The sequence below is a fragment of the Raphanus sativus genome, chromosome 6 (genome assembly GCF_000801105.2).
Source record: "Raphanus sativus cultivar WK10039 chromosome 6, ASM80110v3, whole genome shotgun sequence".
NCBI classification, from domain to species: Eukaryota; Viridiplantae; Streptophyta; class Magnoliopsida; order Brassicales; family Brassicaceae; genus Raphanus; species Raphanus sativus.
The window spans coordinates 37046332-37073497 of NC_079516.1; the positions used below are offsets into that span (position 1 = coordinate 37046332).

At 31.0% G+C, this 27166-nt stretch overlaps 1 long non-coding RNA gene and 1 pseudogene across 1 annotated transcript; both read left to right on the top strand.

Annotated features, from left to right (window-relative positions):
- Window positions 1–14114: 14114 nt before the first annotated feature.
- On the top strand, window positions 14115–15766 carry LOC130495886 (uncharacterized). Its single transcript, XR_008934864.1, has 2 exons — window positions 14115–14285; window positions 15176–15766. It is a non-coding gene; the product is annotated as an uncharacterized LOC130495886 (long non-coding RNA).
- A 9922-nt stretch (window positions 15767–25688) lies between these two features.
- Window positions 25689–26781, top strand: LOC108838836 (F-box/FBD/LRR-repeat protein At1g13780-like; annotated as a pseudogene).
- The last annotated feature ends 385 nt before the right edge of the window (window positions 26782–27166 follow it).

Genomic DNA, 27166 nt, shown 5'->3' on the forward strand with positions numbered 1-27166 from the left:
TTGGACTTCCACTACCCTTGAAGGTTATAAAAATTCATATAAAATAATCTGCAAAGCAAAAAGATAAAGAAAAATATGAAACATGAAGTATTTATGTATGTGTATATATGAAAAATATTATTTTTATAAAAAAATATTTGGAATAACAGTTTGCAAAATGGGCTAAAGTTGTTAATATATCAGATCTACCATCTACGGCATTTCAGAATATACAATCTACTACAACCACAACGATCTACACATGGTAGACAGCGAAATACACCAAAACCATTTAAATCTACAAAGGTAGAGTACATAATCTATATTTTATACTCTTGTCTGAATAATTGGAAGATCATAAGACCTAATAAATGTTCTTATGTCTTCCTTCGAAGAATATACTTTCTTCTAAACTCTCATTTGTCTACTTTCTCTGTATTCACTATCTACCAATTCATCTATATTCTACCAGTTGTAGAAAGTATGTTCTACCGGATTCGTAACTAAATCCGAAAATCTTGGAAATAACTGTCACAAAATATTTTCTAAATCTATTAAATCTTTTTATTTCCTTTTTAAAATTTTTTCCCTAAATTCCAGTTCATCGTTGCCAACCACAGTTTAGAAAAAAACGTGTGGTTTCTTCTCCTTTTCATAATTCTTCTAAATTTTTCTCAATCAAATCTTCAAAAATGCACATATATGTCTATTCTGGTTTTTTGAAATCATCGGGAAGAAACGGTTGGAAATTTCATATTGATGAAAAAATGGAGGTAGATTACTTACTTTGGACACAAGAAAAACCGTTGAGCACCTTGGAGTTATGGTTTGTGAGGAGTTTGAAGTCGATTTAAACATGGTCAATATCGAGCTGAGTTACTTACCTTCTGATTTGGTGAGTGGAAATGATGCACCACCGATTTTCATCACCAGTGATCAGCAACTGAAAAACTTTCTTACATGTGTGAAGAACCAAGCTTCAAAGCGGTTATGTGTGTGTATTCGATCTAAGGTCGGATCTAACATGAATGAAGAAGCTGCTGAGTCGTCTAACAGAGAGGAAAAGGCTATGTCGTATGAACTTTCAGATGCTGCTATTGATGGTCAAACCACGCATGAAGAAGAAGATGACAAGGTTGATGAAAGTGATGATGATAACGAGCATGACAAAGATATGATCAGTGGAAAGTATGTCCGTTTTTCTCTGGTAGATGTTGTGAAAAAGGGTCAACATTTTACTAGCAAAACAGCTTTGAAGGCAACAATGGAGATATGTGCAATAAAACATAATTTCGACTACAAGCTTGTGAAATCGGATAAAAAGTGAAGCTGCTTGCAAATGAAGCTGTGGATAATCCTCCCTGAGAAAATGAGCTGGTTCTCTATGATAGCCAGAATCGGACCGAAGACAGGATCTTTCAAAACTTCATCATACTCATCTCCGAGAGCACTCTTGATGTCGTCAAGAATTCCACATCTACACATGTTGTTAATCTTATCTATTTGGGGCTCAGCTCCTTGTTGAAGTATGCATTTTGGAAACTGGTACACCATTCCTATAAATCATAAAAGCCAAAAATTCAAATGTTAGTGATGTCTCTAGGAAATCGAGGAATGAACAACAAACAAAACATGGTAACAAAATCAATTTCACTACTCCATTATACAATTCAAACTACATAAAAAACGGATTCCAAATAAAATATAACTCAATCTCACAATGAACACAACCGCAAACTAGAATGACAACCATCTACATGAATTGAATGGTTTTTAAACAATTCAAACTCTTCCTGGTACATAAGGAAAATATAAGGCCATCTCATCCTACCCTCTTAGCCAATATCATGCATAATTGTTCACTTAATATATCAAAATATATGAATTTCAAACAATAAACTTGATTCACTTAGAGCTTCTACTCGCTATCAATTGACACATCAACTACAACCAAACTCCTAACATTAACAAGCTTTAATCGATTGAACATGTTAAATTGTATACAAAAGGATCACAAAAAAACCCCAAAATTGATCGACTTTATTGTAATTAACAACAATACATGCACATCACTATGTAACCAATACATGCATCAACAAAAAAAAAAACAAAATCGAAAAGGGGATCTCAAAAACCCTAACCTTCAATTTTGGGGAAAAGAGGGACAGAGATTAAAATAAAAGAGCTTGTTGTTCTTAATGGTCAGTAGAGGCTTCGTCCTCCTCGCGTCAACTCCTATATACGCTGTCGGAGAAAACAAGGTGAGTTAAATGGCAAAACAATTTCGGAGAAAACAAGGAGGAGAAAAGGAAAAATACCAAGGAGGAAGGAGGAAGGAGGATGGAGGAAGGAGTATGAAAAGATGGATCGCCGGCGTAGAATTTGTCGGCGAATCAAGACGCGCCGAAGAAGATGGTGGAGAAGGGAATCGCCTCTTCTCGAGCATGCAGTTGTCGAGAGAAAGACTAATCTGTTTTTTTTTTAACTTTTATTTACTTTGTACTTTTAGTTTTTTTAATATTTTACTACTATATCGATTTAATTAGTATAGGATTACTACTTATTTAAGAAAATTAAATTGTTATTAATTCAAGGCTTAAATCAATCGGAGGACTAAATTGGGTTTTATTAAAAGTTTGTTCTAAGGGGACAAACATTACTAAAATTATTCTAAGGGGACAAAGTACTAGTATTTTAGTTCTCTTTTCCCAAATTTCCCTTTTTTTTCCGTCAATAGAATATATTAAAAAAGCCCACGATCCAAAGTATTTTACAACCGAGCAAAGCCCACAAAAACCAAATTGGATTACACTAACCATATAAACCGGCCTGAACCCAACAACCAAACCAAAAACCCAATCCAAACCGCTCCACCAACAACCGAGAAGAGAAACCACCACGTGTCGACATCCTCACAGGGCATGTGCACGTGTCGCTGGATCCCCTTCCTCGTCGTGAAGAGATTTAGAGTGCCGGAGAGCTTCAACGGGACGCATCCGCAATTTCACCCGAGGCGTCACAGACCACAAGTCACAACATCACCACTTTCGTCCCCGAGGAGCATCGATCGAAAATTCGAGATCTCCTCCGAATCTGAAACCAAAATCATCACAATAAACGGACAAAAACATCGGAGCATAGAAAACCTCTGCACCAAAAGAAACCCTAAAGCCGACCGTTCTCTTAAGAAGAGAAAGAGCCACGGTGGCTCATCAAGAGTTTACTTGTCAAACGGACACTAATACAGTATTCACATCTAAAGTCTTTTGCTTTGACTTTTGAATTTTAATTTGCTTAAATGTCAGGAAAGTTGAGATTTTATTGCCGAAAACAGAGGATCATGTTTTTATTTTTTGTCATCCATCCACAGGATTATGTTATATACTTTGTCTTTGATTAATAAAAATGTGTATACTTAAGTTGTCCTTTCGACTCCAAAGAATCATCTGGTTTAACTTCGGATTGATTTTCTGTAGGCCCAAACCAGGCCCAAATCCAGAAACCTGGAACATTGCTAAATCTGTAATAAAACAGTGACTTTGGGCTTTGGAATCTAATAAAAATCCAACCGACGTTAAACAACACAACACTAGAGGGAGACCAGAGACTTTCGAGATCGGTTCTGTCGTTCGCCAATAGATTAGTGGGTTATTCTAGGTCACTAGCCTTGGACTTCGGTTTAGATGTTTTATTCGTGGTTACAGGTGTACGACAGGTGTACGATAAACTCGTTATCAGAAAGTGGACCCACATGTATTAATAGTCGGTCAACACCCCTTGAACTATATTCCCTCCGTTTCAATAAGATCTATGTTCGAGGAAAAAAATTTGTTTCAAAAAGAAGTATTTTTATATTTTCAATGTATTTTTTGTCAACTAATAATAAAAAATTATAGTTTTCAAAAACATTAATTACATTTTTTGAAATCTTATTGGTTTAGAAATATAAGAAACATAAAATTACAAAAAAACTATGCAATAATAAATATGTTTTAATATATTTTCTTAATAAGTGTGAAAATCTTATAATCTATCTTATTAAAACAGAAATATTACAACTTTTTCTAGGTGGATTTTAAAGTTGGACCTTATGTAATTAGTGCTATATTAATTTACTTATTATTAGACATGCCTTTTTATAAATAATTAATATCAACCATTATCATAGTTTTTCACTTCTTACCTTATTATTATATCTACTACGCATGTTTCCTTATATTGCATATATTTTACTATAAGCTAGATACATCCACTAGCATATTATACTATAAAACTAGATGATAACCCGCGCCTTGCGCGGAGTGGGTTTTTTTAACTGCAATATATTTAAATATTATAAGTAATATCTATTTTCTATCGATAACTTTTTACGCTTGATTAAAGATGGGTATTCGAGTATCATTTGGTTCAGTTTGGTTCAGTTAAGTTCGGATATTTGCGGATTCAGTTCGCTTCGGATTTTTGCGGGTTCGGTTTAGATTCTAATAACTCATTTATTTATTTTTAAATTAAAGTTCATATATATTTTTAGTTTATAAAATCTAAAAAAATAAAAAATAATATATAATATATAAATTTGAATAATTTATGCCAAAATACATAAATGTAACATCAAAATTTGTTTAGCTTAAATATTTGAATAAAAATCAATAGACATTTTAAGAATTTTGGGTATTTTTAGTATTGTTTACCTATTTTAAACATGTACTTTATTTTTATATATTTCCAGGTATTTGGAAAACTTAAAAATAACTTATATATTTTGTATATTCTTTTAGATATTAAATTTAAAAATAATTAATATATTTAAGTATACATATCTGGTTCGAATATACTTGGACACCCGAAATATGTTGGTTCGGATCGAATTCGGTTCCGGTTCTCTAAATACTAAATATTTAAATCGGTCGAATATGTAACCAGTTTTGGTTAAAGTTCAGTACTACTTTTCAGATTGAATTTGGTTCGGGTTTTTGGATTCATATTTTGTCCAATCCTATATTTTTATTGTAGCAAAAGTTTTAAATGAAAGTGATGATGGTTCATATTTATTTAGGGTATTCAACAATTTTTAAACCAAAACACATTCTGATCCATTTACTTAATCGCTAGGATAAGACCTGCGTTTTCCGCAGGGTGAGCTTATATAATAAAATTTAAAAATATATAGTATTGACAAATTAAATATGTATATGTTTTTGAATTTTTTAATATGCATACAGTTATGTTTTCTTTATATAATCATATATATCTATATGTTGGGTTATGCATTTGTAATTGTAATTGAAATTGTGTACCAAAATCTATTTTAAATTTACGATGAACATGATCGATTTGGACTTAAACTTTTTATCACTTTTTATATCTATAAAAATCATAATGTGGTCATCAAGTGAATTTTTATTACAAAACATGTTCTATAATTTTTTTAATACTTTACTTTAACATAGACATGTTAATTAGGGTCAAAGCTCACATCCCAAACCCGCATGGCCCTAAAAATTACCGGGTTTGGACTTAGTTTTATAAGCCCCAAAAAATCGGACCTTCCGGGCTTAGCCCATTTGAGCTTTGGATATTTTGTGCTTAAGCCGTTTGGGTTAGGACCGGCCCGAAAACCTGAAACTTTGTATTTTACTTTAAATATTAACATTTTTGTAATCAAAATTTTTATTAGTATTAACATATTATTTTAATATTTTTAATCCAAACTCTGATAAAATATATAAGTTATTAATGCGTCTTATTGTTTGATCATTACAAATGTCATATTTTAAAATTTGCAAAAGATGGCATGTATTTGAAGAATTCATGATATATATTAAGAAAAAATTAGATACATGAAATTGTGCATGGTCAAATTTCATGAGGAGAACACGATAAAAGATTTTTATGGCATGTATTTGAACGTACACTGATGATTACACCTTCATATCATGAACGTTTTGAGTCATCAGTGCCCAATTGAAACCTAGAAATAGTGTATGTAATGTAAGTAAACCTTGATATAATTACACCATGAAATTACGTTGGTGTGAAACCTTGATATATGAAAAATAATATTTAATTATATACATTGAATTTTGCATGATTGATTCTCATGAGATGACATGTTTGTTTAAGAGAGGACATATCTGTTGGTTTGTTGGAAATTGTCAAAGGTTTTACAATTTCTAGCACAAACACTGATCATTCAACCTTTGCAGCATCATTTTGATATGGAACACTCTAAACTAAACAATATTCTCTTTTATAACGGGTGGCAAGGTTTAGCACAAAAAACTGATATGTAAGAGCTTTGTCTTTCCAGGTTTAACCATCAGAAACAAAATCTTATAATAACTGATGATCTCTTGGTCAATGAAAAATGCATTTGGGTTAATAGAATCTTATAATTAGACGTCTGTGGCTAAACATATTTAAGCGAGCTTGTCCAGGTTATTTGGGTTATATTTATTATGTAAGCGAGCTTGTACATGTTTATTAAACCAAGAGGCAGGTTAAACCCACGTACAATGTCGCTTAAACTAATGTATTAACTCACAGTACATTGGAGCACTGTTGCTAAACTCACGTACAATGTCCCTGTAGAAGCTTTTTATAATCGGTGAAACTTTTAAAACTGATCTTTGAGAGCTTTGTCTTTGTAGGATTGAATGTTCAGGATCAGAATCTTATACATTTTGAGTTTCTGAGTGGACTGGCTACCGAGGGGACATGCTGAGAACCTTTGTGTAAACGGGTAGAACTTTTGTAGCACGAAACAATTTAGAGAGAGTAGAAAAACATACTATGAGCTTTTTCTTTGCAAATTGAAAGATCGGAAAATGAATGTTAGCACAAAGTTTTGTTCTTTGTCTTTGCAAGTTGACTTAACTAAATCTTATTATCACAATTCACAAATAATCTCTTCGACTTAGAACATCGGCATTGTACGTGAGTTTGATGATTCCAAGTGATAGATAATAACCATTTTCACAATGACTCTCTAGACCCAATTGGCTTTTCATCAACTTGATCATTAAGAACTAGCATCACAACACGAAGGTGATACAAGCGCCCACCTAATTTTTCTATCAATGTGTTTCGTTTCTGAAACAGCAAAACTCCATTCTGTTTTATTCTGTTTTGACTACAAAAACACCTAGCTTAAACCAGATTTCCCATAGAACTCAAACTTTTTCTATTTTCCCTTTTGTTTAAGGTTCGATATGCAGTTGAAAGATGATGTTTTTTCACGTAAAAGCTTCTTCCATCGACATATTATGCAGCTAAAGTTTCAAAAAGGAAAGTTGTAGTTAGCATTAAATTTCATGATTTTGAAGAGAAACGCTCTCGAGTTGACACGTCAGATTTTTCTGAAATAAAGACATGTCGTGAATACACATCATCGACCTCATCAATCCGTTTAAGGAAATCCCTTAAAAATGCTTCTCCTTTAATATATAGGGGATAGATTATTAATAATACATCTACTAACATATAATACTATACGACAGATTACTAATAATACAATATATTATCTGTATTTATTAACTTGCATCTATCAATATTAGCAATACTATGAAGACGACTAACTCTATACTTTGAACCTATAAACCATGATATACAAATTTATAACAAAAATGATATTATTGTTACAAATTAGTTTTTTATAAAAATTATTTATAGCAGCAATTTGTTATATAAGATAAATTTAATTAAGACCCAAATCTTTTTTTTCCTGTTCAGAAAAAAGAAACCTACGAATATATACAATTAAGTTAGCCAAACATCTTTCGAATAAATAGTAAATCTTACCAACCCAAAAAATGAATTAAAAATATAACAAAAGATATTATGTTTGAAATTTAGCTCATGGGTCGGGTATAAATCTGTTTATTTCAGTTATGAGTTCTTCGAGTTTTCAACATTTGGATCTAAGTAGGTATTTGATTTTTTTTGTCCGGATCGATTTTTTTTGGTTCCGGATCATTCTAACTTTTTTATAATATAAATCTTAAATAATATACAACATGTATATAAAATATGTGAATCAAAAGATAAATCCGCGCAGACGCGCGGATAATGATCTAGTATGTATTATTTTGAAACAGAGGGAGTATAAACTTTGTTTTTTACATGTGAAACATCAAGATTCTATAACTTGGCGGTTAAATTCCTTTATCTGACCCCCTAAACCAAACTTCGACACCATATAAACACATATCATAAGTTATATCACTGCGACAGCTCGAGTTTCATGTCGCACGCGATCTCCATCTTACAAGTGTGGGTACAAATGTATTGGTATAACAAAAAGAGTTTGCAATAAAAGACTATAAAAATGATTCTAAAGATAACAGTCATGATTAGTCTTTTAAGAATATATTTATTTATTTTTGGGATACATATTTTATGCTTGGGCAGTTTGATACAAATTGCCCATGTTTAAGTCGGGAACATAAAAAAAGACTCATATGCTCTAGTCATGTTTATTTGTGTCTCTATTTAGGACACTTACACTTTCCGTCTTTCTGATCGCAATAACCATTACCTCTCTGACAACCACGCATGGTATAGCACTCAAGGTCAGTGTCACATTGCCCTAGATGATTCAGGTCGACTCCATTTGTGTGTTTCTCCGCCGCTTGTAATTTAGGACACTTACAAGCTCCGCCGAAGCAATATCCTGGACCTGTGTCACAACCCATGCCATTGCACTCAGGGTTTGAGCTACATGTTTTAGGACACTTACAAACTCCGTCGACCTTGCTGTGATCACAATAACCTTCACCTCTGTGACAACGCATGGTATAGCACTCAAGGTCTGTGTCACATTGCCCCATATGATTCACGTCGGCTCCATTTGCAAGATCTTGCCATGCATTTGAATAATGTGTTAGTCCAAACATGGTTTGTTAACAAAACAAATTGATTTATAAAGATTAGTTTATACTACTATAGTTTTCATGTTTTGGGTCAAATCTCGTTTGAGAAATTGGAACAAGAAATTAGTAAAAATAAGTATAATAAAAATAAAAATATCTACCTTTACTACCAATTCTTTTTCATACAAAAGCTATAATTCCCACATGACATAAACCTTAATGCCTTTAAATCATAGATATTTTGATAGCACAAGTAATTATCTGTATAACCTATATATATATATATATAATACGATTGCAAGCATCAAATTAGAAAATGAACGATAAGTAGTGTCCTTACGGAAGGCAACGACAACAAGAAAAGCCAATAGTACAAATTTAAGGAAACCAGTCTTCATTTTTGGGATAGAAGTCTGTGTTTTTCAATAGTGAAGCTAATATATTCTTCTTAGCCAGCTTTTAATTTTTATAATATACTTTAGATGATGGAAATATTCACTAAATATCTCACCAATATTAAATTGTTGTATATTAATTTTATTTTGTAATTCAATGTTGTTAGTGTAATTTGATTTATCAGATTTTTTTATCAAAAAAATCAAATTCATATATCTTAAATTAAAGAATATCTCAATAGTATTAAATTATATTCTAAATATAAATAATTTACAAGTTAAAAAAATATTTATTTAATCAATAAAATAATAATAAAATACAAATGATCAAACTATTCATAATTTTTATAAAATATTAATGATGATAAATTATATATAATAAAAAGAAAAGAAATACAAATTATTGTGGTATTGGATAAGTATACCCATAATGGAGAAATCAATAGTTACAGATAATTTTATTAAAAATTCAAAATGTAATATTTTCTATTAATTGAAAGTTATATACTAGTATTATTTATTAATCATAAATAATTAAATAGTATCAATTCATATTGATATTAATATACAATTTTAATTCATGCATAATGGATCTTGTTAGATAGATAATTTATTTTATGATTTTAAGAAAAAACCAAAAAAATATTACTAACATATAATAAGTTAATTAAAATCTTGTGTTTTAGTGTATTTAATTTGACGAAAATTATTTTTCCTTATAAAACAAAAATTTGTCATCTTGCAAAAGGTTCTCATCAATATATACTTTTACTTCTAACATTTTTTGGTACGAAAACTATAATCCCGACATGAACCTTAATACACCTCTAAAACATATCCTTTTTTTTAATAATCCAGGTATCCGGACTTCTCACTTAGTCTGACTATTCCACCGTGTCCAACTGGAACTGACGAGAATAGTTCTGGAGACCAAACTGAAACCATGTTAAATCCGCTGTGGCCGGAGTTCGAACTCATGATGGCGGGCACCTCAGCCGAGGTTCCTTTACCATCAGACCACAAGGCCCGGTTTCTAAAACATATATTTTGACAGCATGAATAATCATTTCTGTAAATTATAATCATAAATTTGTGTATTCATATATATATACGATTTCATGTTTCAAATTATAAAATGAACGATAAGTGGTATACTTACGGAAGGCAACGCCAAGAAGAAAAGACAATAGAACAAAGTTCAGGAACATTTTCTTCATTTTCTGGGGTAGAAGTTTTTGTGTGTCTCAATTGTGAAGCTAACCTATTATTCCTAGCTTTTATAATGTATTTGAAGTAGTGATTTTTGGCAATCCTTTTTTATTAATTACCTTTAGTCGACTAGTCGTCAAGGTCAAAAGAAAAACGGATATACAAAATGCGGTCAATGGACTCGAAACTTTTTAACTGTTGACAAAAGAAAAAAAACTTTCCAACTAAACTGAGTCAAATACTTTCATTAACTGACTGCATTTAATCAGGAGAAATATTTGGGTTCACCCCTAGAATGAACCTTTAGATTCACCCAACTAATAGGATTTCGTTATTTTATATTCAGTATCTTTTAAAAAAGGAAACAAAATATTGTCAAGTTTTATTATGTTTTTAAAATAAAAAATAAATAGAAAATAATAGTAGTCGCAAAAAAAGATTTTATATTTAAAATACCATCAGCAAAACACTAAACCATAAATCATAAACCTTAAATCCATGGTAAATCCTTGGATAAATCTTAAATCTTTGGATTTTTAAAAAAAATATTTTTAACAAAATCAGCAAAACACTAAACCCTAAACCCTAAATACTAAACCCTAAATCCTTGGGTAAATCATAAACCCTTGGGTAAATCCTAAACCCTTGGATAAACCATAAACTCTAAACCCTAAATCTTAAATCCTAAACCCCTGAGTAAACCCTAAATCCTTGGGTAAATCATAAATACTAAACCCTAAACCTTTGGATAAATTATAAACTCAAAGGTTTAGGGTTTAGTATTTATGATTTAGAGTTTACTCAGGGGTTTAGGGTTTACCCAGGGGTTTAGGATTTAAAATTTAGAGTTTAGGGTTTAGTATTTGGCTAACGGTATTAAAAATATATTTTTCTAAAACGTATTTTTGCTTGCAATTAATATTAATTTTTATTAGTTTTATTTTTTAGTTTAAAAATATTAATATAATTTGACAATATTTTATTTCTTTTTTTAAAAGATACTGAATATGAAATAACGAAATCCTATTGGTTGGGTGAACCTAAAGATTCACTCTAGGGGTGAACCCAAGAATTTCTCTTTAATCAGTGTGAAAGTTCTCATTAACTACTTAGTCTAATTAAACTTCTTAATAACCGAGTGCTCCACCAAGAAAACAGGTTATCAACGGTCGAAACCATGCAATGTTCATCGAAAATCAAAACTTTCAAGAGATTCTTGCAACATGGACGGTGGTAACAGGTGTAACGTCTATTTTTTTGTGTGTGTAACGTCTAGTTGTTAGCTAAGTTGACCGAATCTTCTACCTTTTCACCATTACTGGCCGATTTATACTTTTACACTAGGGTCGGCCCGCCCTACGGGCGGAATATGAATTATAAAATAATTTTAATGGAAAATATTCATATATGAATTTATTATATTTTCGTTTGTTCTTGCGAGGTATGCATAATATTATGAAATATTGTTTTAAAAACAATGGTTTTTTTATGTTTCATATTTTTACTTTTATTAGAGTTAGGCATGTATGCGAGTTTGATATATTTTTTGAGTTATGTTTTAATTTGATATGTATTTGGTAGCTACATGAAATTTGAAATTAGGGAACTCTGAACACAAACAATAACTGTTTCATGTCTTGTTCTAGGCCAAAACAGTTGAATCAATTGTATTCATAAGCAACTAATGTTTTTAGCTGTGAAAAAGGTCATATGTTTAACGCTTCATTTTACTCTGAGTTTCTTTGTCTACTTGGCTTTTATGCTTCGGTTAAAACTATAATGAACTTTATAAAAGATTGACAACACCTTTGGTGTTCAGACTAAACAAAGATCAGTAAAACACCATAGAAACATATAATCTTGGTGATATTCACCGTTTGGTTAGAGAAATAAAAGAAGCAACCAATGGAGAATAATAATAAGTAAAACTCAATCAAGGAGAACTAAAGCGGGGCATAATTAAACACAATGGTTATTAGACATTAATTTATATTTGATTTTTTCTACTCACTCCGTTAGGAGTTGCCTGTGGCAGTTGAGTTCATGGCTTCTGCTGCATTTCAGCTGAGCCGTCTTCTTGTCCACGGAACAGCTGCACCTGCTACCTGCTAACCAAGAAACTCGATTTAAACCCAATACACAAAATATGGGGTTCGGCTAAAGGTTTGGTTTATATAGCATACCAGGTTCATGTCAGGTTGCATTGCGGCTATATGAGGAATGCACATTGAAGCTGTTGTCATCACTCATTTCGTCTCTGTTTGATCAAACTCATTTTCTAGCCAAGGATCCAGAAAAGATTCTGCATAATTGTGTGTGTAAGGAAACAATGATCTCACCAGAAAACTTTTGATATTCTAAATAGAGTTTTAGATACATTACTACCCATGAAACGATGCTCTGTCGGCTTGATGTATGAACAACTCTACGACTGGCTCTGACCTCTAAAAGCAATACACCGTCACCGATCGCAAATACATCAACCTTCTCGACAACAATGTTGTGTCTCAAGTATCTTGGTGGATTACTTATGGTCTTCTACTCTTTTTTTCCACTAATCCAAGTATATTCAAACAAAGAAATTTTTGGATCAAATTACCATCAAACGTAAGTAGTTGAAAACATGAAAAGATGGGGTTTTACCTTTAGTCATTGACGTTTTCCTTTCTTTTTTTTCAGCGCTTGAAAACATCATCTCCAATTCATGAGTATAAGCTTGCTGCTTGGTCATCACACATAAGAAACAGACACTAAACCCGCAAGATTTGTTTCTACATTCAGCATTCTAACCATGTTTCCTAGAAGGTCCATGTGCAGGTGATTCTCTCTTATTTCATCATTCTCTTCTGCGTCCTCTCTACAGCCGGTTAGTATTAATGGTGGCTTGCATAATAGTCGCCTGAAACTAATATTGATGGATCTCAGAGTCAATAAACATAGAGCAAATTGCCTGAATTATTTGTACATAACTTGTTTGTTTAGTACAAATGATCTAATTTAAATTATGATGTATTTGCTTGTTGTGAGATAATTTTATATTATATGTCTTTGTTGGTCTATGTAGAGATATATTTTAATTTTTTATTTTAGTACATAATATTTTAAATTTATATTGAATAAAACAATATTACATTCGTGTTCACAATAATAAAAAATTATTTTTTACAAAAAACAATTTAATGAGAACTTGGTAAATATTTAATATAAGCAAGGATAATGTAATTTATAATCGATGGATTTAACACAAAACCATAGGTAATTTCTTTTGATATGTTTAGTCAATTTATCCTTCCTTTTGATTTAGTATATATGTGGCGTAAATAATTAAAATTAAAATATTTAAATACTAAACAAACATTTAGTGGGTGAGGGAATTTATACAGGAGTTTATGCGTTGAGCCATATGTCGTTGTTTCCTCTTGTTTATTGTAGCGTGGCTGCATATGACAAAGTTGTGTTTGATAGTATTTATTTTGTTAAAGTTGTTTGTTTTTGATACAGGAGTCTAAATCTGTGTTTGATAAAGTTGTTTGTTTTTTATAGTATTTACTTTTTTAAAGTACGATACCGAACAGAACGTGTGCCGGTACTGAAAAAAAGGTACGACACTGAAAAATTACATTCTGAGAAACAGAACGTGTGCCGGTTTAGTAGAGGGAAAACGACTCGCAGTCTCTTAAATTAGCATAAACATTAGAGGCAAACTCTTTAGTGTGTGGGGGTCTCTTTCTGTGCTGCTGTGTATCATAATTTTTTTACAATTCACGTTTAATTAACAAAGCAGAAAAGAAAAAAGTATCAGATCTTCGGCGAAAATTGAGCCTTCCATAAGGTAACGCATCCCTTTAATCTGATATGAGTTCTGAAAATCTTCTTTTCAAACGAAAGATCTTCTTCAAATATGTTCATTTAGTGTGGTTATGGAAATTGAAATTTCTTGATGTTTAATCTCAGATTGTCCGAATTATTCAAATTTGAGTTGTGATCTTGATAGATCTCTGGTAAAGTAGAGTTTTGTTTACATTAAAAATGAGGATGTTCAAAAGAGCTATGTTGTGAACCAGTACTGTTAGTTTGATTGCATGCCTTTAGCTATAGATCATAGGTCACAGTTTGACTCTTACTTCAAATGTATAAACTGTTTTTTTTTTCTTGAAAAGGGCTTATGTATAAACTTCTTTTGATAGTACTGTATTTGATTTTGTCTAACGCTTCATGTGGATAGTCAATAAATTCCCAGTTAGCTGGTTTAAGTGTCAGATGCAACTAATGCTTAACAATTGACAGGTTAGTGTTCTCTCTATAAATCCCCTAAACAACTCCTATGATGGATATAAATTTTGTATTACGGTTTATGAATCATGCTAGACAATAAAGTTATATTTTGATAGTTAAGTTGTGAGTTTGTTGCTGTAGACTATGAAACTGATCAAGAAATTGCATTGTTTCCTTCTGAATCTTGCATTGTTATATTTTCTTTGTTACTTAACTGATTGTAACATGAATCAATATGTTGGCTCATTCATACTCTGATATATTTATGTGCATATCTGAGAAAAAATCAATGTATAAAAGCAATGTTATAGGATACATTTCGCTCACAATGAACAAAAGAAAGCACTTCCTTCACGCATACATATATCCTTTAATACAAAGAATCATATACTTGAGGATACCTTCAACACCGATTTGAGATTCTAAAATAGTGGAACTCGTTTTCAGGTGTCAAGGACATAAGCTATTCTCGCTTGGGTCGAGGATCTTCTTCTTGTGTGGTCAGAAAGAGAACGGAGGATTGGTGAAGTGGATCGTGGAACAGAGGATTGGTCACATTTCTGCCTTCCAAATCTTCAGAAGCCGCAGCTCGGCGGTGGTGCTGCAGTCATCGTCTCTGAAGTCAGCAAGAAGGAGAGAGAAGTGATGAATTTCACGAAGACAAACTAAGCTATTTATAGCTCCAGATTTACCGACTGGAAGAAAATGAGAGATGCAATGAATGTGATATTGTGGAAGGAGTGGGGGAGATGGACATTAATGACAATGATTGAACTTATAAGGGATCCGTAACGGAGGAGAAGAGTCTCAAATAAAACGACGCGAAAGAAGTTCAACCAAGAGATCCCTCTGGAATGTTGTTCTCACACAACCTCCATTCAACGCTATTGTCGGTTTATGTAGATTGAAGAAGACGATTGTTCTTTCTAATCGGGCTGGGCTATTATCTTTCACAAAACTAAATAAAAAGAGAAAGCCCAAAATTTGTAAAGCAGAAAACCCATATTAAATCGAAACAACAACGTAACAATTAACTGATTTAGAAAAGATACACGTGTCGCACATAGAAAAGCTGAATTTCTGATGTGGAATCCAACGTGTCTTCACAGGAGGGATACACCCTTCTTTATAGTAATAGATACTAAAGCTGGAGGAGTCGTGTCATCTAGTCCATGTTGTGTTTAAAAGTTTTTTTTCTAAACTTGTACTCTCTCCGTTTCATTTTATTTGTCATTCTAAACTTATACACATATATTAATAAAACATATAATTTTATATATTTTCAAGATAAAAGTACAATTATCTATTATATCTAACTACATTTCAATCAATAGAAAAATAATCTGGAGAATCTTACTAATAAATTTTGCATTGAAATTCTAAAACGACACTTATTTTGAAACGAAAAATTTTCCCTGGAACGACATTTAATCTGAAAACGGAAAGAGTATATAATTATATATGTAATCAATACTAATGGATATGGGTAATGAATGAATGGATCTGAATTTCTTTTACTTGTTATAACCAAAAAATCCCAAATCGTAGTCAGTGCCGGTCCGGATTGACACGGCGCCTAAAGCGGACCAAAAAAATACTGCCCCACAATTTTAATATTTTTTCTTTATTTTGAAAATCCAAAAATACACAATTTTATTATCATGATTTTTTTTGTCAATATACCATAACTAGATAGCATTCATAATCATAGAACAAGAAACATTAAATGAAGAATATAAATTTGAGAAGAGAACGCATATCTTAAAACAAAATAATAGACAAATATTATAATAGCACCAGTTTTAGTTTGTAAGAATTTATTAAGTTCTTATAGTGTCTTTTAATTTATGATAAATTCATATTTTGAGATTTAGAAACTTTTAAAAGAAACGAAAATCATTAACCTTTGTTTAGCTTCCTTGTTTATGTTATAAATTAAAAGGAAACTAAAATTATCAAAAGTAACCAAAATCGTTATGATAAAAAAATATAGCTTTTTTTATCAAAATTTAGTTTTTGTTTAATTTGTTTATTTTATAACTTATAAGTTATATCAAATATTTTATTCCGTAGATAAATGAAACTAAATTTGTTAGGAAAATGTAATCAAAATATCTACAATCAAATCATTTTAGTTATCATTATTATCAAAAAGGAAACAAAATTAATTGGATTTTGTTTTATTTATAACGTAATATAATTTACTTTAGGAAAACTTAATGTCATTTACTCTAATTCGTTTATATAAGGAAATCTAAATTGTTAGAAAAGGTAATGAAAATATTTAAGGATTAAATCTTCTTTTCATTTATTGCCATTAACAAAAAAGAAAAAGAGAGGATATGGTTAAGGTAAGGTTCGAACCTTCCTGTACAGATTAAAAGAAGAGAAATACTTGAGTTCACCCCTAGGTTCACCCAACCAATAAGATTTCGTTATTTCATATTCAGTACCTTTTAAAAAAAGTAAACAAAATATTGTCAAGTTTTATTAGGTTTTTAAAATAAAAAATAAATAGAAAATAATAGTAGTCGCAAAAAAAGATTTTATATTTAAAATACCGTCAGCAAAACACTAAACCCTAAATCATAAACCTTAAATCCATGGTAAACCCTTGGATAAATCTTAAATCTTTGGATTTGTTTTTTAATATTTTTAACAAAATCAGCAAAACACTAAACCCTAAACCCTAAATAATAAATCCTAAACCCTTGGGTAAATCATATACCCTTGGGTAAATCATAAATACTAAATCCTAAACCCTTGGATAAACCCTAAACCCTAAACCCTAAATCTTAAATCCTAAACCCCTGGGTAAACCCTAAACCCTTGGGTAAATCATAAATATTAAACCCTAAACCCTTGGGTTTAGGATTTATCCAGGGATTTAGGGTTTAATATTCAGGGTTTAGGGTTTAGTGTTTGGCTGATGATATTAAAAATATATTTTTCTAAAACGTATTTTTGTTTGCAATTAATATTAATTTTATTAGTTTTATTTTTTAGTTTAAAAATATTAATATAATTTGACAATATTTTATTTCCTTTTTAAGAGATACTGAATATGAAATAACGAAATCCTATTGGTTGGGTGAACCTAAATGTTCACTCTAGAGGTGAACCCAAGAATTTCTCTTAAAAGAAACAGTCGACAAACCACCACACTAAAGGATCCTTTGCAAGATTTTGGCGCCCCTAAAATATATTGATATTTTGGCGCCTAAAGCCCTTGCTTTATGGGCTTTAGCCCAAGGCCGGCCCTGATCGTAGTCTTTATGAATAAAGTTGGCTTTTTTTTCTTTGGGGGGGGGGAATAATGACACATGGCATTCCTAATTAAATGATGTGTTTTGGTTTGGTGTCTCGGTTAGCCTTGCGTTTTTGACACTAGATTTGGTATGGACTTTAATCTTTATTCGAGGCCTAGAGTTGTCTTAAATTATCTCCTGCACATGAGAATCTTAGTTTGTTTACGAGACAAAATGCGTAGGATAGTTTTTTGTTTTTTAATTTATAAACATGATAGTGTTTCTGGTCAATCAACATGATACTGTTTGACAACCCCTCCTTACTCTGTCTTTGAGAATCTAGACATACAAATAAGAGTGTCCGCTTCGTTGATCTACATCAGTTGCTACCTCTCAAATATTTTAATCCAAAGAGAAATACATCTCTATCGCCACCATGAAAAGCACACAGAACAACCATAAAAAGATATGTTAGTATATTACAGATAGTTAAGTTAAGTTCGTGCATAACAATTTTCTCCGTTCATTAATTTAGTTAATGGAATAGACAGTAGAAATTATCAAAACAGTGAATTTACAAACTAAACAGAAAAATGATCTAATTAAAAACGCACAAAGCCATAATATCATTATACTTTTATTTTCGCTAAAATGCTAATATCATAAAAATGATGTTTAGATTTACAACAAGTCAATCTAGAACTACTTTTTCAAGGAAAAATAAAGGAAAACAAGATAGAGCAAGATTCCTCCTTGAGAAGATAGGTACACTTCACATCTCTGTATATCATCTTCGCAATTCCTGCTGGTGTGATGGCGCAATTGTTATGGAGCACATTGTTCCTCTGTTTCCAGAGGTGGAAGATGGAGTTTGGACAGCCATTATACGTCTACGCCACATCGTTCACTTATGACAGACTTGGTGTCTCAATAGGAATGAAGCAGACTCAACCATTTCAATAGGAATGAAGCGTTGACATGGTCTTTCTTATAAAATTAATCATTTCATAATCATTAGGAACCAACCAAGTAAATCATAAATGGTGACAAGTTATGTGTCAACTAAAGGAATAACATCAACAGCGTTTTGTATTGATTCACATTTAAGAAGAAATAAACTATGTTATTTCTGAATAATAGGTCCACAAGATTTCAAATTATTTAACCATCAATAAATTTATTTAAAATTGTATGTATACTGTTGGAAAAGAAAAATTGTATGTGTACCAAAATAAAAATAGAATGCCTAAATATGTATATAATTAGAGTGCAAGTGTTAAGCTAAGCTTGGTATAACCCTTTCAATAAAAAAATCAGAAATTTATATTCGATAGCCAAACAGAATATTTATCAAATTAAATCAAAATTAAATATGTTAATATGTAATAATCAAATTAAGATTAATTTAGAAGCAAAATTTAGAAAAAAAATCCAAAAACTTTATATCAAATAACAAAATAATAAAAAACACTATAAACCCAGATAGTAAAGTAAATATTAGAATATCTTCTAAGATTTTAAGCTATATATCTTATATAATAAATTTGAGTTTTTTTTCTCCTTAGGGGGAAAAATGTCATGTGTCATTCTCCTTTTAATAATTAAAATTTTTTCTCAACTTTATTTAATGTGTTTTGGTGTTAATTGTTACTAGGTGTTAATTTATTTTTGTTATTGACAATTTATTACAATGATGTTTTAATTTTAGATTGAAAGTTTTGACAATTTATTACAATGATGTTTTAATTTTAGATTGAAAGTTTAATTTATTATGAATTTTATGTCTTGATTTTCTTTAGATTTCATAACTCTTATGTTACATATTTCTTTTAAATACTTTTAAACTATTTCTTAATATTTTGTATGTCAAATAAAAATACAAAAATGGAAACTAAAGTTAATTATTTTCAAAAAAAAAAACATAAAATAGATACATATCCAAACTACTACTTTGTGTTTGAAAACATTTAAAATATTAACTTTAATTTTTATATATTTATTTTCATAGCTAATATATTATCTTATAATAAAACTAATTCATTTATTAAACCGCGGTTCACCCACGGTTGATCCAATGATCCAGAGACCCGGTAAATTGTCCGATTCAGTGTCCAGGTCGGGTGTCAAAACATTGGTTTATAGGATTTCTTTATATTTGATGTTGACGATGGAAAATGGAGCCTCTACGATTCCCCTTCTTCAATGCAATCGATGTAACCGCCATATAATCAATCTAGAAATTTCACCTCATCCCAATCTAATAATGTTTAGTAACTGATGACGATTCATGTCCAAAAGACTAACATTTGGTCTATTGGTATTGGCACATAAACTCTATGGTATCTTCCCATGTTACACTGTACAAGGAAACCAATAACTTCCCTGATGCATGCTATCCGTGTGTACATTTTAAAAACCGTGAACATGATTAATATACTCATAAAACTTAACTAAACAAAAAAGAATCATTACTTCCAATCTGAGAGAAATTTGAAAACGTTGCCTGGTTGCTAAAGTTATTTAAAATTGATGTAAACCACACACCACCCTTACCATTAATCCTTTGCACCACACTAACCATTTATTGTCAAACCATTACTAAGTGCAACAAGTCAGTAAGCCCGAATGTCACAGATAGTTAGAAATTGTCTTTCTGATGATCGTTATAGATGCTAACATCTCATTTACTAATTAACAAATTGATTTTTTTACTAGGAAGATTTGGTGAAATTCTTCTATTCCGGTTAAAATAGAAGTTGTCCATTAAATAGAGGAGTTTATGAACCATTTATAGTTTTTAGCTAAAAAACATATTTAGATTAATATTAAGATTCGTTGATATTTCTAAATAAGAGTGGATAAACAAGAATTTCGTTATGAACACACACAAAATCTTCCATTATGTTTCTTATTTTAAGATACATCTTTTTGAGAGACCTTAAAACTAAAGTAACACATACAGCTCGCACTCTATATTTTAAAAGCCAACATGGTAATTTTAAAAATATATATTAGATACTTACCAATTATTTTATCAAAAATTGACACTTCACCCATATTTTTTTATCAAATTTATAAAATTTGAACAGTATTACATCTTTCTATTATTTGAACTAAATATATTAGTAAAAGTTTTATAGTTTATATATAGTTACTTTAATAATTAATAATATAAGTATGTTTTCTATATAAAACATTAACTTTGTTTATGACTATCAGCTTTTTATTCTATTTTTATTAAATTTATTAGTAACAACCACTTATCCTATTCTACTTTGAACTAAACAACTTCAAACAAGGTCACTAACCACTATCAATAAAGATCAGAAAATATCATTTTTAATATATTTTATTTTTATATTTAACATATTTTATTTGTTAAGACCATATAATAATTTATATATTTATGTAAAAGTATAACATACGAACCCGGCGCGTAGCGCCGGAATATCACTAGTATAAAATATAATACCTTTTTTTTTAAAACGCACCCTGCAAACGGAATCTGAACCACTTCAAACGTATAACGTATAAATACTAGAAGATCAGTTTCGTTTAATGGAAGACTCTTATAGCCAGTTACAAAAAAAAAGACTCTTATAGTTGTCAGAGAAATCAGAAATGTCAGGGAACGACGTGAATAGTCTCGTTTAATGGACCCTTGTAGTTGGTTCTCTCATGTATAATGGATTGGTTCTCTCATGTTCAAAAAAAAAATGTCTTGTAAATAAAGATGGGAAATTGCATTATACAGCAATCAAACAAAAGATAACTCAACTAATAGCTAAAATTCCTAACTCACCTATACACTGCTTCTCTTTTTTAAATAATAGCCATATTACCCTCATGAATAACCTGAGAAACCTGCAAACAAAGAAAACAAAATTATATTAATAATTAATGTGGCAAAGTTTTTTTCTCTCTTTTTTGTTCACACTTTGTAATCACACATGTGTTCTTTTGTGAGTCACATTTTTTATGATCACACGTGTGTCCCTTTGTTAGTCACACTTTTTATTAGTAATTATTGAGAAGATTAATCAATTTTGTTCAATGGTAACTTCCGACGAACTCTATTATGTTTACGGCGAAAGGTTACGGTGAGCAAACAATACAACTCTTTCATTTATTTACCTCTTTCTCTTAAATCATTGATGTTTACAATTGAGTTTTTGCTTTAATCCTCTGTTTTTGTTTTAGTACTCTGTTTTTGTTTTTGGTTTTGTTTTCATACTATGTTTTGTTTGTTTTAGTGATTCAATGGTGAAAAATAACGACGGAGAACAGGTAAAAGCGTCCCTGTGTCAGAAGAAAAAGAGAGGAGATGAAGATGATCTCTGTATGGTGGTGAAAAACAACGGTGGTGAACAAAGTGAAGTTTAATCAGCATGTTTGAAAAAAAAAAAATTGAAGAAGATGAACTCGTCGTCTATACTATATTCGAGGAAAGAAATAGTATAGTATATATTCTTTTAGTGTAGCTATTTATTTAAGGTTACCATACTATTTGAGAAAGATTTCTATATTATTCCTTAAAACCTAATAATCTGTCATATTTTAAATTTGATAGTTCTCTTCTTTGTCATTTTGTATAATTGATTGTAATATGAAATTCATGCTTTCGATTGTTGGAAAAATTTGATTATTTGGAACATTCGTTTACTATACTATTTAAATTGTATGGAACAGAAAATATGCAACCTACTAACCAAATAAATGTGCCTAATTATAGATTGTATTTGGGTTTTTAGGTTCCTGCCTAGGATTTAAATTTACTAATAGAGAGGTTTGGGAATAGTATTTGGAAGGAGGGGGTTGGGGTTTAGGTTTAGTGATAGCTGTTTAGGGTTTAGTATTCAAAAGTTGAGTTTGGGTTTTGCATTTAGTGATGTGTGTTGGGTTATAGCTATATACTATTTCGGTGATATGAAATACCTTCTTTATTTGGATTTAGGGTTTATATTTGAATTTAGGGTTCAATGTTTATGGTTTAGTATTTAAGGGCAAATGTTTATGGTTTCGTAGAAATTTCAAACCATGTAGTATATTATATCCACCATAAAGTACTATACTATATCCACCATGTAGTATAGTATTATGAATTTGGTGAATGTTATTATTTGGAAACGGGAGAAACTGTTTATATCTTAGATGTGAGTTGACATTTCTACGTTAGGGTTTAGTGTTATTATCTCGGATGTGGGTTGATATTTCCAGTAAATTGTATGTGTTTTATACGTGTGTAATATAGTCTTATTATTAGCCATATTTAACCAAGGCGATGTGACTTCCTTTCTTCCCTTAGTGGTCTGTATGTGTGTGATGTGGTCTCACTTAATTTGGGTGATGTGGTTTGTATGTGTGTGATGTGGCCTTATTATTAGTCATATTTATGATGTGGCTTCCTTTCTTCCTTTAGACTTGGCTTCACTTTTTTCCCTGTGACTTGCTTTTTCCCTTCTACCGGTAAGAGAAAGGGTTAAAACCGGACAAAATGGTACACAAATGATAGTTACTTAATACTGTCAAAATCATAGTCACCCACTTAATTAACATTCCAAACTTAGCTATTTCGCCAATTCACCCAATAAAGATTTATTCTTGGGTTCACTCCTTAGGGGTGAACCTTTAGATTCACCAACCAATAGAAATCAATTATTTTTTATTTAATATCTTTTTAAAAAGGAAACAAAATCTTGTTAAATTATATTATGTTTTTAAAATAAATAACTAAAAATAAATAAAAATAGTAGTAATTGAAAAAAAGATTTTTTTTTTAATTTTTAAAACTATGATTCATCCAAACGGTTTAGAGTTTACCCAAGGGTTCCGGATTTCCCAAGGGTTTAGGGTTTAGTATTTTGGGTTTAGACTTTTTATTAAAAAAAAATTTTGCAACTACAACTGTTTTTATTTATTTTTAGCTATTTATTTGAAAACATAATATAATTTAACAATATTTTGTTTCCTTTTTAAAAATATATTAAATATGAAATACTTGAATCCTATTGGTTGGTGAACCTAAAGGTTCACCCCAGGGGGTGAACCCAAGAATAACTCGTAAATAAAAGACTTATTCTTGGATTCACCCCTTAAGGTGAACCTCTAGGTTCACCAACCAATAGTGTTTGAGTATTTGATATTTGATATTTTTTAGAAAAGGAAACATAATTGAATTTCCAAATTAGATTAAAATAAAAAATAAAAAATACATAAAAAAAGTAATAGTTACAAAAAATAAATAAATTAATATTATTAAGTCTTCACTAAAATACTAAATCCTATACCCTAAATCCTAAAACCTAAACAATAAATCTTAAACCCAAAATTTTTAGGTAAATCCTAAACCTTTTGATAAATCCTAAACCCTAAATCATAAATATTAAAAACTAAATCATAAAAACACTAAACCCTAAATTCTAATCACTAACCCTAAACCCTTGGGTAAACCCCGAACCCTTGGATAATTCATGAACATGTAGGTTCACCGACCAATATATAATGTTTGAGTTTATGATTTATCCAAGGGTTCGGGGTTTACCCAAGGGTTTAGGGTTTAGTGATTAGAATTTAAGGTTTAGTGTTATTATGATTTAGTTCTTAATATTTGTGATTTAGGGTTTTCGATTATCAAAAGACTTAGGTAAATTTTTGGGTTTAGGATTTACCTAAGATTTTAGGGTTAAGATTTAAGGTATAGGGTTTAGTATTTTACTAAAAGCTTAATAATATTAATTTATTTATTTTTGTAACTACTACTATTTTTTATGTATTTATATTTGTTATTTTAAAAATATAATATAGTTTTGAAATTAAATTTTGTTTCCTTTTCTAAAAGATATCAAATATCAAATACTCAAACACTAGGGGATGAACCTAAGAATAATAATCATGCAGCTCGTTATTAAATGCAATTTGTAAACATATCCTTTGCTATTATATTTTCCTTTCATTTCCTTTCGTAATTGACAACCAAAAATATAATTTTAGAAAATATTTTTTAGATAGTAAATCTCCCAAATATAAAAACCAATATTGATAAATGATAATGGAAAATATACCTTTTTCCTAAATTTTCCAATGGCATTTAACATGAGAATATAACCACTTTACCCCAAAAATATGAAAACATAACCAATAATAGTATACTTTTTGTCAAAAAATAAAAGAAATATTCATAATATATCGACAACCATAATGATAGCTTTCATTTTTGAAACGCTCCCACGGAACCGGAACCGGTCGTATAAATTCTGAACAATCAGTTTCGTCTTCAGACAATAAAAAGTTATCATTTTGCTTTATCTCGCTTTCGATCACTCCCGCCGATACACTCCTCTGGCGACTCAACCCGCAGTCCACAATGAGTTGATTATTGAGTCTTTCATTGTGTGATTGATTAGCTAATCTCAACGCCTAGGATTCGATCAAATAACTCTTTTTATATGTTGTTGTTGTTTGTTGATTTTTTAGGGTTTTGTTTGGTGATATCTAGAATTGATAGGATCAGCGAATTGCCGGAATCTTTGTTAACTCAAATACTTTCATACCTTCCAACAAAAGAATCGATGAAGACAAGTGTTTTGTCGAAAAGATGGAAGAATATTTATCTAAGCATTCCCGTTCTTGACTTAAACTGCTCTGTCATCGTTAAGCTTCATTGACAAGCTTCTCGAGTTTAGCCCTGAGTCAAGTCTGTTTAAAGTTAAGGTTAAGTGCAAAGACATGATGATAGATGGGCTCAAGGACCCGATCGGTACAATTATTAATCGGGGGACATAACATCTCAATGTTTAGAGCAGTATCTATTATTTAGAGGAGCGCAATTGTCTATATCCTATTGTTGACATCATGCCTATGAATCTCCTCAAGAGCAGAACATTGGTTTACTCAAAGATCTCATCTTCTGGACTTATGGATCCTGGTTTTGTTTTCATGCCTTGTCTCAGATTCATGCATCTCGAAGAAGTTAAATGGTGTGTGCATCTGGAGAAGCTTCTCTCAGGTTGTCATGTTCTTGAGGAGCTGACCTTGGTGAGAGATCTGTATGATGATTATGGAATTGGGAATGCGGAATTTGGGTTATGCGTGTGAGGTCTCAGAGCTTGAAGAGGTTTAGTGTGCTACCGCTTAGGCAGTTAAGGGATTACTATTCAAGAGTGAAATGCACAATTGAGATTGATGCTCCAGGGCTAGAGTATATGAGTCTCGAAGAAGATCAGTTTGATAGCATTGTGGTAAAGAACTTGACTTCTTTGTTGGTGGTTGAGCTTGATATCAAGTTTTTTGTCAAGTTTGGCAGTTTATTTAATCCCTCGACTTAGCAAAGAGCAATGAGATCCGTGATTTTCTCAATGGGATACTGAGCGTAAGACATATGATCATCTCTGCCAAAACAGTGCAGGACCTTGTTCGTTACTCACAACTAGAAATGATTCTCAAGTTCAACAACTTATCCCGTTTTAAAGCAGTTTTCCTTATCTACTTGTTACGGTTTTTGTCAGCCTTTCTTGAGTGTTGCCCGCTGAAACATCTTGTCTTGGTAAAACCATTATTGTCATGTTTTTATGGATATGTGTATTATTAAAAACTCAGCCTTTCTTTGTGTGTGTGTGTGTGTGTGTGTGTGTGTGTGTGTGTGTGTGTTTGCAGAAGGTTCTTCATCCAAAGGAGATGGAGGCGGGATTCAAACTCACAGATGTGCCATGGTATGTTTCATCGACTCTTGAGTGTGTTGAGATACAAGAAAAACTTGAATGGGAGGAAAGGAAGATGAAAGCAACCAGTTACTTTCTCGGAAACTAGGCAGTGCTGAAGAAACTCATTATGAGTCCAATAGCTTATGATCTTCGAGATGTTCTGAAATCAGAGATATACGACAAAGTTAATAAACTCGCAAAACGTTCTACAGGATGTGAAATTATCATTCGAGTCATGGAGGTCGTTGTCATTGACGAGTCTTCCTTTTAGTTCTAGTTGGATTCCTTGACCATTGTTAGTATGAGTGCGAATCTTCTTTTCATTTTTTTTTCTTTTCCAAAAGTCTCAATCTCAGTTTCTTGGATGTTTAGATAATGATGATCTTGCATTCTCTTAAGTTTGGTTTAATATGTTTCTTAACTTTAAATATCAATTTTCTTTTGAGTTTATATTTTTGTTCTTTTTATCTGATTCATTTTTTTGAGAAAAT